Source organism: Pan troglodytes, chromosome 6 (assembly GCF_028858775.2).
Source record: "Pan troglodytes isolate AG18354 chromosome 6, NHGRI_mPanTro3-v2.0_pri, whole genome shotgun sequence".
NCBI classification, from domain to species: domain Eukaryota; kingdom Metazoa; phylum Chordata; class Mammalia; order Primates; family Hominidae; genus Pan; species Pan troglodytes.
The window spans coordinates 149,681,366-149,694,502 of record NC_072404.2 but is presented as its reverse complement, the minus strand read 5'-3'; positions in this window follow the sequence as shown (position 1 = coordinate 149,694,502).

Here is a 13,137-nt window from a genome sequence, read left to right as displayed (position 1 = left end):
TGCAGTGAGCTGAGATCATACCATTGCACTCCAACCTGGGCAATAGAGTGAGACTCTGTCTAAAACAAACAAATAAACAAACTGCACCTGTACAAAACCCGTTGCCACATCATCAGAAACTTTGGGAGACATTCTTTCCAGGAAACAAGTTTTCCTTATGTCAGTGGGGTGGGCAGGAACATAAAGCCTTCTTTGCTTTGGCATTCCTCCGACCACTCCTCTTTACCACTCACATAAGCCATCTGTCATGGTTGAAAAGTAAAGAGATCTGAAGAATCCTGGGAGAAATCTGATCCTGGACAAGCAGCTTTCCTGTGTCCTGACCTTTGTGAGGTTATGTTGTGGACATTAGACTGGAGCTTGAAATGCCTGTAATTCAGTTTTCTTCTCTATCCTGTTAGAACTTGTTGAAATACCATGAGGGCAAAATGGAAGGGAAACTACTTGCCACTAAAAGCTTTGGAGATGTAGACTTTAGCACTGCAAGAAAAATAAGCCTGGAAGAATGAACTCCCAGGACAAACTCACAGTGGAAAAGAGCATGGACTCCAAGTCAGACTCTGTGGCCCAAATCCTGCTCAGCCGCCAGCTGCCTGGAGCCTGTTCTTTAACCTCTCTGAACTCGATTTCCTTATCTGTGTCTGTAAAATGAAAATAAAATAATACACCTCTCCCATAGGGCTGTGGCAAAGTAATATATGAGATACTATAATGAAAAACATCTGGCAAAATATCAGGCATGGGATTGCTCTTCAATATATGTCAGTTATCTTAAAGGACATTGACATATATAGTAAAGGTGTTTGTTCATTTGACGAGTATATATTGAGTGCTACTATGTACCAGGCACTGTTCTAGGTGCTGGAGATTCACACAAAGTCTCTGGCTTCCCGGAGTTTACCACTGAGTGGAAGAGACAGGCAATAAAAATGAAAATATAGAAAGATAATTAATATCCTGTTAAGTAATGGTAAAATAAAGAAAATAAAGCAGAGTAAGTTAAAATATAGTGTCAGGGGATGCCATTTTAGATAAGGTGGTCAAAAAAGATCTCTGTGAGAAAGTAACATGTAAGTACAGAACCAAATGAAAGGAGAGAGCCATGGATACACCTTGGGAGAGAGTGTTCCAGGCTGAGGGAATGGCCAGGGCAGAGACGCTGGGGCAGGAATGAGCTCAGCATGCTGCAAGGGGCTCAGCATGGCTGGAGGGCAGGTTGCACAGGCAAGAGTGGGCAGATGAGTAGGAGAAAAGTACCAGGGGCCAGGTCACAAGCTGGAGTATTTTGAGAAGTCTTAGTAGTTTCATCCATGTTTATCTTGTCTCTCTGATGAAACTGAAAGCCTCTAGGATGAGTGAAGTAGAGTAGACTATGGTTTTGAGATCAGACAGATCTGGGTGTTAGCCAAACTCCCAACTTAATAGCACCTTGGAAAGGCTCTTAATCTCTCTAAGCCTCAATTTCCTTATCTATGAAATGAATATTATAATAGCGCCCATCTCACTAGATTTTTATGAAGACTAAATGAGATAACTTGAATAAAATGCCTGGCATTGTGTAATTGCTCCGTACGTCAGACATTACTGAGGGCAATGGGAACATGCTCTGAGCTTTTCTTTTGCCTATCAATAAATACATAGTAATCTCTTACCATGTGCAAGCACTGTGATGGATAATCCCATACTTCCTAGTGTCGTGTTGGCCACATAACTAGGCCCTTCACAAATTTTTTGTAGACTTACAAAACAGCAGTAACTTTTAAATCTAGCAATCAGCTGACTGACGACTCCATTCAGAACACAAGAGCCAGGAGGAAAACAAAATATGTCTTGGAATTCCCAAAACACCTCTCAGAAAGATTATGCACTAAAGCTACGAACTTGGATCCTGGAGAGGCCTCCATTCCCTACTCATTTTTAAACCCAATCTTAATGGCGCAGTTGGGTTTCTCAAGCTGCAGAGAGTTAGAGCGGGACAGTGGCGAAGGGCAACATGCTGAATTTAAAAGGAGCAACAGTGTGAAAGAAGACGAAAATAAAAGCTATAAAAAGCAGAGAGAAAGACTCAAAGAAGGAATATAGGAATCTATTTATTCCTTTGTTCCTTTAATCATTCATTCACTCAACGCGTATTTATGGGTGACTATTGTAGGCTAGGCACTATCCTTAAGAGTTGGGTACATAGAAGTGACAAGAACACACCCTTGCCTTCACAGAGGCACGCTGGCTCATACACAAGGGTGTGGTGGGGGCAGACGAGCAAGAAATGATTTCAATACAATGTGTTAAGAGGCCAAGGGGGAGTACAGGACACTAGGGGGCACTGGAGGAGCATTGATCAGTCTTAGGTAACAGACGACTTCCTGGAGGAAATGGGGGCTATTTCGTATGAGGGCTCTTAGACCATGGTTCACCCAATGGCTCAGTGAGAATCAGCACATTGCAATAGGGGATGCTCAAAACCATGGCGTTGAGTACACAAACGAGGATAGCCAACATTCAATATATCATACTTGATAAAGCAGGGGATTGCATGAAGATTTCCATTCAAAATTGGTTTAGTACAAAAAATTTCAGTTCTAAAATCAACATGTTATCTGGAAGTTCTTGGTTAGTTGGAATGAGTTATTTCCTAATGATACTGCATCTGTGAGGAATTACTGTAGGCTGTACTTTTCAGACAATATATAAAGTATACTATAGTAACATTTTATATTGTACTTATGTATTAAACAAAATATCTGCTTTGGTGTTATTTGTATTTGAGGTTTGGATTTTGTTTAAACTATCTGGTTATAGGGAGATTTGGAAAGAAGAATCCTTGGCTTCAGGAGTTCTTTGAAAGCTTGTACTATCAATGCTACAGTTATGAATCTAAAGCATGTCAGTCAGTTAACCTAAGTTTCATAGCCAAGCAAGGGCCAGTTGTCCATGTGTTTAGTTTACTCAAAAATATGTATCATGATATTCAATGCAGTGCTGCTTGTTAGAGCAAAAGATGGGAACCAACCTAAAGATTCAATAACAGGGAACCAGTTAAATAAAAGATAGTATAATAATAAATGGAATATTATACAGTCATTAAAAAGAACAACACACTACTAATATAAATATTCTCTAAGATCTATTTTTAAGGAAAAAACAGCAGGTGAGTGAAAAAAACTACATATTTTGTAGAAAATGGAAGAATGTACAAAACACTGGTGACACTGGTTGCTTCAAATGGGAGCAGTGGGTTATTGGGGCTCAGGAAAATTATTTTACACTAATATCCTCTAGACCTTTTGAATTTTGTACCCTTTGTACATATTACAAATTAAAAGTGTCACCAATCCCAAAAGTAATACGTCGGGGTAAGCTGGTGGAGTGACTGAGCTGGTATCAAATGAGGGTGTTAAAGAGCTGGCTCATCCTTTTCCTGGCTCTGTCACTTAGGACATTATCGGGGTCATAAGCCAGCAGCCTAGAGAAGAAATCTGGCTCAAAGATTGGTGTATGCCATGCCTTAACAATGTGAATTTGAAGGACGTAAATAGACATTTCTCCAAAGAAGATATACAAATGACCAATACCCACGTGGAAAGATGCTCAACATCACTAATCGTTAGGGAAATGCAAATCAAAACCAGAATGAGATGCCACCAAGCACTCACTAGAATGGCCACCATACAAAAAACAGAACATAGCGAGTACTAGCAAGGATATGGAGAAAATGGAACCCTGTGCACTGTTGGTAGAAACATAAAATGGTGCAGCCACTGTGGAAAACAGTGTGGAGGTTCCTCAAAAAATTAAACATGGAACTATCATACGATCCAGGAATTTCACTTCTAGGTATATCCCCAAAATAACTGAAAGAGTTTCAAAGAGACATTTGTATCCCCGTGTTCATAGCAGCATTATTCACAATAGCTAAAAGGTAGAAGCAACCCAAGGGTCTGTGGATGATGAATGGTTAGACAAAATGTGTGCTATGCATAGAGTGGAATATTATTTTAGTCTTAAAAAGGAAGGAGATTCTGATGTACGCTATCGCATGGATGAATCTTGAGGACATTATGCTTAATTAAATAAGTCACTAAAGGACAGATACTGTATAATTTCACTTATATGAAGTACCTAGAGGAGTCAGATTCATAGAGGTAGAAAGTAGAATGGAGGTTTCGAGGTGCTGGTGGGAGGCAGGAATGGGGAATTATTGTAGAATGGGTGCAGAGTTTCAGTTTTGAAAGATGAAAAGAGTTCTGGAGCTGGATGGTGGGGATGGCAGCCCAACAGTGTGAGTGTTTTAATACCACAGAACCTTACACTCTAAAATAGTTAAGATGGTCAAAATGGTTATGTTATGTGTATGTTACCACAATGAAAAATAATGTTGAAAATGTAAATTCAAATGTATTCAGACAGAGCTTACACTTTTTAATTCCCCAGCAAAACTCCTATGATTTATGGCCAGTTTCACACATTTACCTTAGAAATCAGTTTTACCCACTTTACCTTACCTGCCCAGCCTCATGCATTCACACCAGTGAGCCTTGGAAAATACATTTAATCATATTTCTCCTAGAACTAATAATGCCTATCTGCTTCATATGATTCATGTAGGGGGTAGACTAGCTCTGTATGGGATCACTTTATAAGCTGAAACTGTCAGAAACTGAAATGTGCTGCATTTACTTCCTGGAACAGCAGATCAAAGCACATGCTTGGTACATGGGTTAGTAACATCTTCCCAAGCACCTAATGCCGGAATCAGAGGAGAAAGGTGGCAGTCAGAGTAGGAAAACTAAATGATCCCATAGTTTTGGTATTTTTTCCCTTAAGATATTATCAGTTGGCCAGGCACAGTGGCTCACCCTGTAATCCCATCACTTTGGGAGGCCGAGGCAGGTGGATCACGAGGTCAGGAGATCAAGACCATCCTGGCCAACACGGTAAAACCCCATCTCTACTAAAGATACAAAAATTAGCCAGGCATGGTGGTGTGCGCCTGTAGTCTACTACAGGTGCTACTTGGGAGGCTGAGGCAGGAGAATGGCTTGAACCCGGGAGGCAGAGGTTGCAGTGAGCCAAGATCATGCCATTGCACTCCAGCCTGGGCAACAGAGCAAGACTCCGTCTCAAAAAAAAAAAAAAAAAAAAGATATTATCAGCTATACAAGGCAGGGGGGTAGAGGCACAGTGGGAAAAAACTTGGAGACTTCTCACACTTGACATGAGTGAAGAACTGAGAAAACTTGATTATTCGACATGATTCTTTTTTTTTTTTGAGACAGAGTTTCGCTCTTGTTGTCCAGGCTGGAGGGCAATGGCACCATCTAGGCCTACTGCAACCTCCGCCTCCCGGGTTCAAGCCATTCTCCTGCCTCAGCCTCCTGAGTAGCTGGGATTACAGGCGCAGAGTTTCACCATGGCCAGTCTGGTCTTGAACTCCTGACCTAAGGTGATCTGCCTGCCTTGGCCTCCCACAGTGCTGGGATTACAGGCATGAGCCACCGCGCCTAAAGGTGGTATAAACAGTCTCATTTCCTCAGTTAGATTTGCCACCTCAGTTCAATAATATAATTTAACAAACATCTTTTCAGCAACAATAAAGGGGAAAATGGTACGGTACTTAGATAAACGAGCTCTGGTACCTGCTGTTCAGGAGCTCACCCACAGTCATGGGCACTAAGGTTTGTTTCTTCGGGGAATTATTATTTTTTCTTTTTTAATTAAATTTTTTATTTTTATGGATTTAGGGGATACAATTGCAGTTTTGTCACATGGATATATTGCATAGTGGTGAAGTCTGGGCTTTTACTGTACCCATCACCTAAAGAGTATACATGGTACCCATCAGGTAATTTCTCATTCCTCACCTTTCTCCTACCCTCTCACCCTTTCCAGTCTCCAGTATCTATTATTCCACTCTCTGTGTCCCTGTGTACACATTATTTAGTTCCCACTTATAAGAGAGAACATTCAGTATTTGACTTTCTGTTTCTGAATCATTTCATTAAGGCAATGACTTCCAGTTCCATCCATGTTACTGCAAAAGACTTGATTTCATTCTTTTTTATGGCTGATTAGTATTCCACTGTGTGTGTATCTATACCACATTTTCATTATCCAATCATCTGTTGATGGATACTTATGTTGATTCCATGTCTTTACTATTGTGAATAGTGCTGCAATAAGCATACTAGTGCAGGTATCTTTCTGATATAATTATTTCTTTTCTCTGGGGTAGGTACCCAGTAGTGGAATTGCTTCAAGAAATCTCTCTATTGTTTCAATAGGGGTTGTACTAATTTGCATTCCCACCAACAGTGTATAAGTGTTTCCCTTTCTCTGCATCCTCACCAACATCTGTTGTTTGTTGACTTTTTAATGGTCATTCTGACTGGTGTAATTATGTGATTAGTGATGTTGAGCATTTTTTTTCACATGGTTATTGGCTGCTTGCATGTCATTTTTTGAAAAATGTCTGTTTATGTCTTTTGTCCAATTTTATAATGGTTTTTTTCTTGTTGAGTTGTTTGAGTTCTTTGTAAATTTTCTTCAGGTAATTATTCGTACTTACTTTCTCTCATAGCAGGTACCATTTTCAAACGCTCACCTGTTTTGTTTATGAGTCCCTTAAAGAGTAGCTGGTTTTTGAAAGGTCCTCTTCCTTCCTTCCCTGCTTTTTCTTTCTTTCTTTCTCTTTCTTCTTTCTTTCTTTCTTTCTCTCTCTCCTTCTTTCTTTCTTTTTCTATTTCTTTCTTTCTCTCCTTCCTTCACTCCTTCCCTCCAGCTGTTACTTACTGAGCACCTACTATAAGCCAGATGTCATCCAGATATGGAGGATACTGTGGCTAATAAGACAAAGCCCTTGTCCTTGGGCCACTAATATTCTGATCAAGAAGGTTTTCTTCCTAGCCAAAATGTCATACTCCCAAATTATAGTAATCTGAAAAAATATGTCTTCAAATAATGCCCTTGAAAATATTAGCATTCATAAGTCTATTAATATACCAGGGCATTGCTTGAATCTGACCTATGAAACAAACAACAAGAATATTTTGACTCTATGAATAATATCTGAAGTATATTTATAGTGCACAGCTCTAAATATCTCAAGATTTACATAATGCAAAGATGAGAAAATAATCATCATATGATAGATATAGAAAAGACGTTTTAAAAAATCAAATGACGGATCTCTGTAGGATTGGCAATTTGAGACTTATCAGGCAGTATTCCATCAGAGGTATATTATTTAATTTTTTGTCAACAAGTTGTTTAAGTGAATTTTACAAATGATTCAAAATGTGTCTGAGTGTCTAGAACTAGAAACAAAAATGGCTTTTAGAACAAGCTTGACAGCTTTTCCCACTGACAAGACTAGGTCAAAGACAATGAACATTCCCAAAGTGATAGATCCTTCTTTATAAGGTAAGAGGACTGTGAAGAGGTTTAAACATGTTGAGCACAGCTGGTGTCTAAGAAGTTGCTATTCATTCAAAAATGTTAGAATTCTGAACTCAGGGTAATAAAAGACGAAAAAAAGATCTGTGAGATGAAATCATAGCTGTACTTCATAACTTTGGTTTTATGATAAAACAAAATGTTGAAGTTGGCATGACCCCTAAAAAAACTCTTGGATGTTCTAGTTGTCAATTTATGGCCTCTCCACTCCAAATCCACCCTTCATGGCCTTGTTTAGGATGCTGGAGCTGGACCCTGTGGACGTTTCTCCTCTGATGGGGAGCACAGTGTGGAGCTTTGTCACAGAGGGGGCTGCAGGGACACTGAGGGAGGAGTTCTGGTTCTGGTGTGCTTTCTTCCATGTTGCTCATGCAGTGCTCAGCCAGCATGTAGGATACCCTGGGGAATTCACCCTGGTGGATTAACTAGTATCCTCACAGCTGGTATCCAGAAAATTCTGCCAGAGCTCCACCCAGCTTCCTAGCAAGTACAAAACTTCCACCAGCAGCTTCTCAATGAGCTGACCAGTGCCCTACCTGGACCCCAGAGGATGACCCTAGGTGAGTTTCATCAGCACCTCACTGAACTTCTCTGCTAGCCAGAGGACTGCAGCACTACCCCCTTCAATGAGGTCTGAATCTCCATTTGGGGAGGAGGGGAGAGGGCCCTTTTCCAAATATATTCTTTTCTTGGGTAGTCTGACTCAGTCTTATGTAGTGGCTACTCCTTGTATCTGCTATTCCCATAATTTGGGGAGTTCTTTTAATCCTTTATAGTAGTTTATCTTCTAGTTAATACTACTAGTTAATAATTCTTTATATTAAGCTTTCTCTGTTCAAATTACTATATAATTTTTGCCTCCTGACTGGACCTTAATTGATACGCTGATATCCAATAGAAATGTACAAAAGATATGTACAAGATATTTCACAGTAGCACTATTGATAATAGCCAAATTGTCCATCACCAGAGAACAAATAAGTTGTCGTATATTCATACAAGGAAATGTTATGCAGCAGTAAGAATAAATGAGCTACAAATACACAAAGAAATGTAGCTGAACTGACAACATAATGTTGAGAAAAAAAAAGAAGAAACAAAAGAAATATACTGCATGATTCCATTTATGTGAAGTGCAAAAGCAGACCAAACTTATCTTTGGTGCTAGAAAGTCAGAATAGTGCTTGCCCTTGGAGGGGGTTAGTGATTGGAATGGGGCACAGGAGCTGCTGGAATGCTGGTACTCATTTATTTCCTAACCTGAGTATTGGTTATACACCACTGTTCATGCAAATTCACTGAGCAGTACATTTTTGATGTTTACATTGTTAAAATTAGTCAAGCTGAAAAATATCATGTATTCATGAGGTGTGAATTATTTGACCACTTCAAGCTGATTCATTCAGTCATTGAATAGAAGGTATATGCACATATTATGTACCAGTCACCATGTAAGATGCTGAGGATCTAGAGATAAATTAGTTATTTGTGGATCCTGTTCATCAAAGGCTTAGTCTAGAGGGGGAGACCAACATGAAAACAGATAACTACAGTGCAACATGATTAATGGATTAGTGGGGGTATGGAGGAGTGCTGGAGGTATAGAGAAGGGAGCCATGAACGGTTCATTGAAAAGCAGCCAGGAGCAGTAGCTCATCCCTGTAATCCCTGCAATCCCTGCATTTTGGGAGGCTGAGGCAGGTGGATCACCTGAGGTCAGGAGTTCGAAACCAGCCTGGCCAACATGGTGAAACCCCGTATCTGCTAAAAATACAGAATATATATATATATATGCCAGGTGCGGTGGTGAGCACCTGTAATCCCAGCTACTCAGGAGGCCAAGGCAGGAGAATCGCTTGAACTCGGGAGGCAGAGGTTGCAGCGAGCCGAGATCGTGCCATTGCACTCCAGCCTGGGCAACAAGGGCAAAACTCTCCCTCCAAAAAAAAAAAAAAAAAAAGGAAAGAAAAGCTACACACAGAAAAGTGACATCTTAGCACAGCACCTTCCTCCTGCACAATATAGAGGTATCCACTGACTCTACTGTCCTCTCTGGCCACCGTAAAAGGATGAACAGGAGTTGGCTAAAGAGAAAAGGATATTCCAAGCAGACAGAACTGTAAACTCAGGGAAGAGAGTGAGTTTATGTGGGTGGAGCCCAGGTAACCCTAGGGAGAATGATCACAAGGTAAAACCAAAGAGGTAAACTAAGGCTTGATTGTGATGTTTATATGCCTTCTACTAAGCGTGGCTTTTACACAAGGAATCAAGAACATTGTATATAGCTAGACTTCAAAGACGTCCCTCCCACACAGACACAACTGATGATTTTGTTAGTTTTCTCCCACAGTGAATCAGGCTTGGTCCTATGGAATCAATAGAATGTGGTACAAGTGGCACTGTGTGGCTTCAGAGGCCACCACGGCTTCTGACTTAATATCTTGGAATGCTTGTTCCAGGGGAAACAAGTTACCATTTAAGAATTCCAACTATCCTGAATCCACCATGTTGTGAGCAAGCACAGCCTAAGAGACACCATGTCAAGAGACTTGCTCCTGCCATCTCGGGGATCAACCCTTTCAAGCCTTCAGGGAACTCCAACCCCAGCCTACATCTGACTGCAACTGCATGAGAACCCCAAGAGGACAGAGCAGCTGTGTGCTGGGCACAGTCAACACACAGAACCTGAGTGAGAAATACAGTGTGGGGGTTTCTTTATTTGTTTGTTTTGCTTTGAATCACTACAGTTTGGGGTGGTTTGTTACGTTGTACTACACAATTAGAACAGACATCTTAGAACAGCAATGGGACGTGAAGATTTTGGGTTTGTTTTTGGAATCAGCCTGGAGGCAGCAGGGAGGATGGGTTGAAGAACACAGAGGCTGAAGGCACCAAGATGTTAGGAGGCCTTTACGGGAGAAGAAGTGGATGTCAATGGGAATGGACAAGAAAGGCTGGAATCTAGAGATACTTGTGAGGTGGAACCGATGGGATATAAAGAGCAAATAAATGTGCAGTGGAAAAAAGAGGAAGACCGAAATCTTTCAGGTTTTTCCCAAAGAGAAGAAGTAGAGTACAATGTTCTTAATAGAAATAAAGGCCTATTAGGGAGGGTAGGTAATGAAATGTGTATGCCCTAATGGTGAGGGGTTTACAGGGAAATATTAGTGAACATTCCAAAGACACTGGAAATTTTGATTAAGGACACAAGGGAGATGGGGGCTGTACATAGACACACACGCAGGATCACTATTCCATATGGCAATGGTGGAAGTTCCAGAGGTGAAATCGCCAAGAGAACATGTGCAGGGCAATAAGAGGAGGGAATAAATGATGGAACTCTGAAAGGAGAACCCAGTGGTCAGAGGAGGAGAGCCCATTAAGGAAACTGGAAAGCGTAAGTCAGAGAAGTCAAAAGAGAAACAGGAGACTCATGTCTTATAAACAGAGGGACAAGAGAATGTCAAGAAATATTGGGTTTTCATTGTAAAAAGCCACTGCCAGATCAAGTAAGGTGAGACTGTGTTATATGGTTTTCACAATTAAGAAGTCATTACGGCTCTAAACAGGACTGCTTTTAATACCCTGGCATTGATCAGAGTAGTTTAAGAAGCTGATTGGAGATTTAACAAGTAGAGACTACGAATGTAGATTACTCTTTAAAGAGAGTTGATGGTAAAATGAGGGAGGAAGAAAGATAAGTTAGTTTCTTTGAGCATGATTTTGGTCTGAGAACAGGTTTGCTAGCAAGAGTTCTCTGAGCAAATGAGAGGGGAGGATAGAGAGGTCTTCAGAGTTAATGATTTTACAGGCTTCTGCTCTCCAAGTGCAGTCAACAGGTCAGTAGCACCAGCATCACCTGGGAGCTACTTAGAAATGCAGAATCTCAGGCCATGCTGCAGGCCTAGTGAATCAGAATCTGCATTTTAACAAGATCCCCAAGTGATTAACATGCACATTAAATTAATACTCACTGCAGTAGGTTAAGACAGAAATGTGGAGGAAGGAAGAAAGATACAGAATTCGTGCAAATATTACAGTACTCAGGCCATTTTTTTCTTGTGCAATCACTTAGACATGCTTGGGTTTTTATCTGAGATGTAATGAGAAATATTTAGAACGTCCTTTAAGGGCTTCCAAATTATTGGCATATATGGAAAATGAAGGTCTGTGTGAAGAGAAATCACCTCTAATGAAATCCAGATGAAAATCCAGACCAGCTTCCTGTTGGCAGGATTATCGATAGTGGAGGTGGAGATATTATCATTGCTTCAGCCTCACTCCCAGATAGTCCACTTTACTTGGTCTGAGGTAGAACTGGTACTATTATGTACCTGTATATATACCAGTTATATATATATGTGTGTGTGTATATATGTGTATATGAATATAACTGGTATATATACGTGTATATATGTATATATAATTCATTGTTGTAATGTGCCAGCACTGTGCAAACTCAAGACGGGTGCTCATTAAATACTGAATTTCACAGGTAGTAGGCTTTCTATTCATGTTAGTTCTTCTTCCTACTCACCTTTTTAAGGAAGCAGTTCTCAAATTCTAGAATGCATTAGAATTAGAACGTGGAGTGCTTGTTAAAAATACAAGTTTCTAGAACCCATACACAAGGATTTTGACTTGGTAGGTCTAAAGCGAGACCCAATAATCTGCACTCGATAACGAGTACCTCAGATGATTCCAATGTGATCTCCCAGTCACGGACTGGGAAAAAAGCATTCCAAACTATTTTGTAGATCTCGAGAAAGACTTCAGAATGTTCGTGTCTCACAGGAAATAGCAAAAACAATATAGCATTCCAAAATCCTACCTAGCTTTGTACCGTGTACTTTGCTATTGCTGTTGGATTCAATTACAACGGAAATATTTGATGTGGTAAAATACTGAGCAGTGATGCTAACGTTTTATAGTAGACACTGGGAAGCAGAAAGGAAGTGTAAACACGTTTCCCTTAAAAACTAGTCTTGCTGGGTGGATAAAGTGTGCATACCTATTTTACAAATAAAGAATAGTGCAGCACTAGCTTGTGTACGTAATATGTGCTTAACAAACATTTGTTCATTGAGTAAGTAAGAGTCAAGTCGAATGGCTCAGATTGTAAGTGCTATGAGAATTCCACTGTAAGAAGAGGGAAGTATGCCTTCTTTTCACCATTAAAGATCTGATTGCTGATATTGGCATTTTTGCCAGTAGAAGAGCCTGGACGTTGGCAGTTTTCAAAGCCCCCAGGTGATTTGACTGCGCAGCTAAGTTTGAGAACCACGGAGGTAAAGGAAGGGAGTACCTTAAAGAGCTAGGATTAGGGATAATATCAATAGATCACCTTTAAGGCTGCACCTCAGCCTAATTAAATCAGAATCGCTGGGGGTGGGACTTGGCTATCAGTCATCTTTAAAGCTCTCCAAGTGATTCCAATGTACAGACGTGGTTGAGAGCCATTGCTTTACTTGAATTCTCAGTGGTTCTTAATCCTGGCAGCATAATAGAGTCACCAAAGATACATATATATATATATCAGTTCAGGAAGCAGAGTTGTTTCAGATGCTAGAACACCTCCAACGAGCAGTCACAGCTCTGTAGTTCTAGTGCCGCCGCTGCCAGCAAGTTTCTTGTGACCCTGGCGGCCGAGTTACTTTCAGCGCTCTGGGCGGTCTCGCAAGAAAC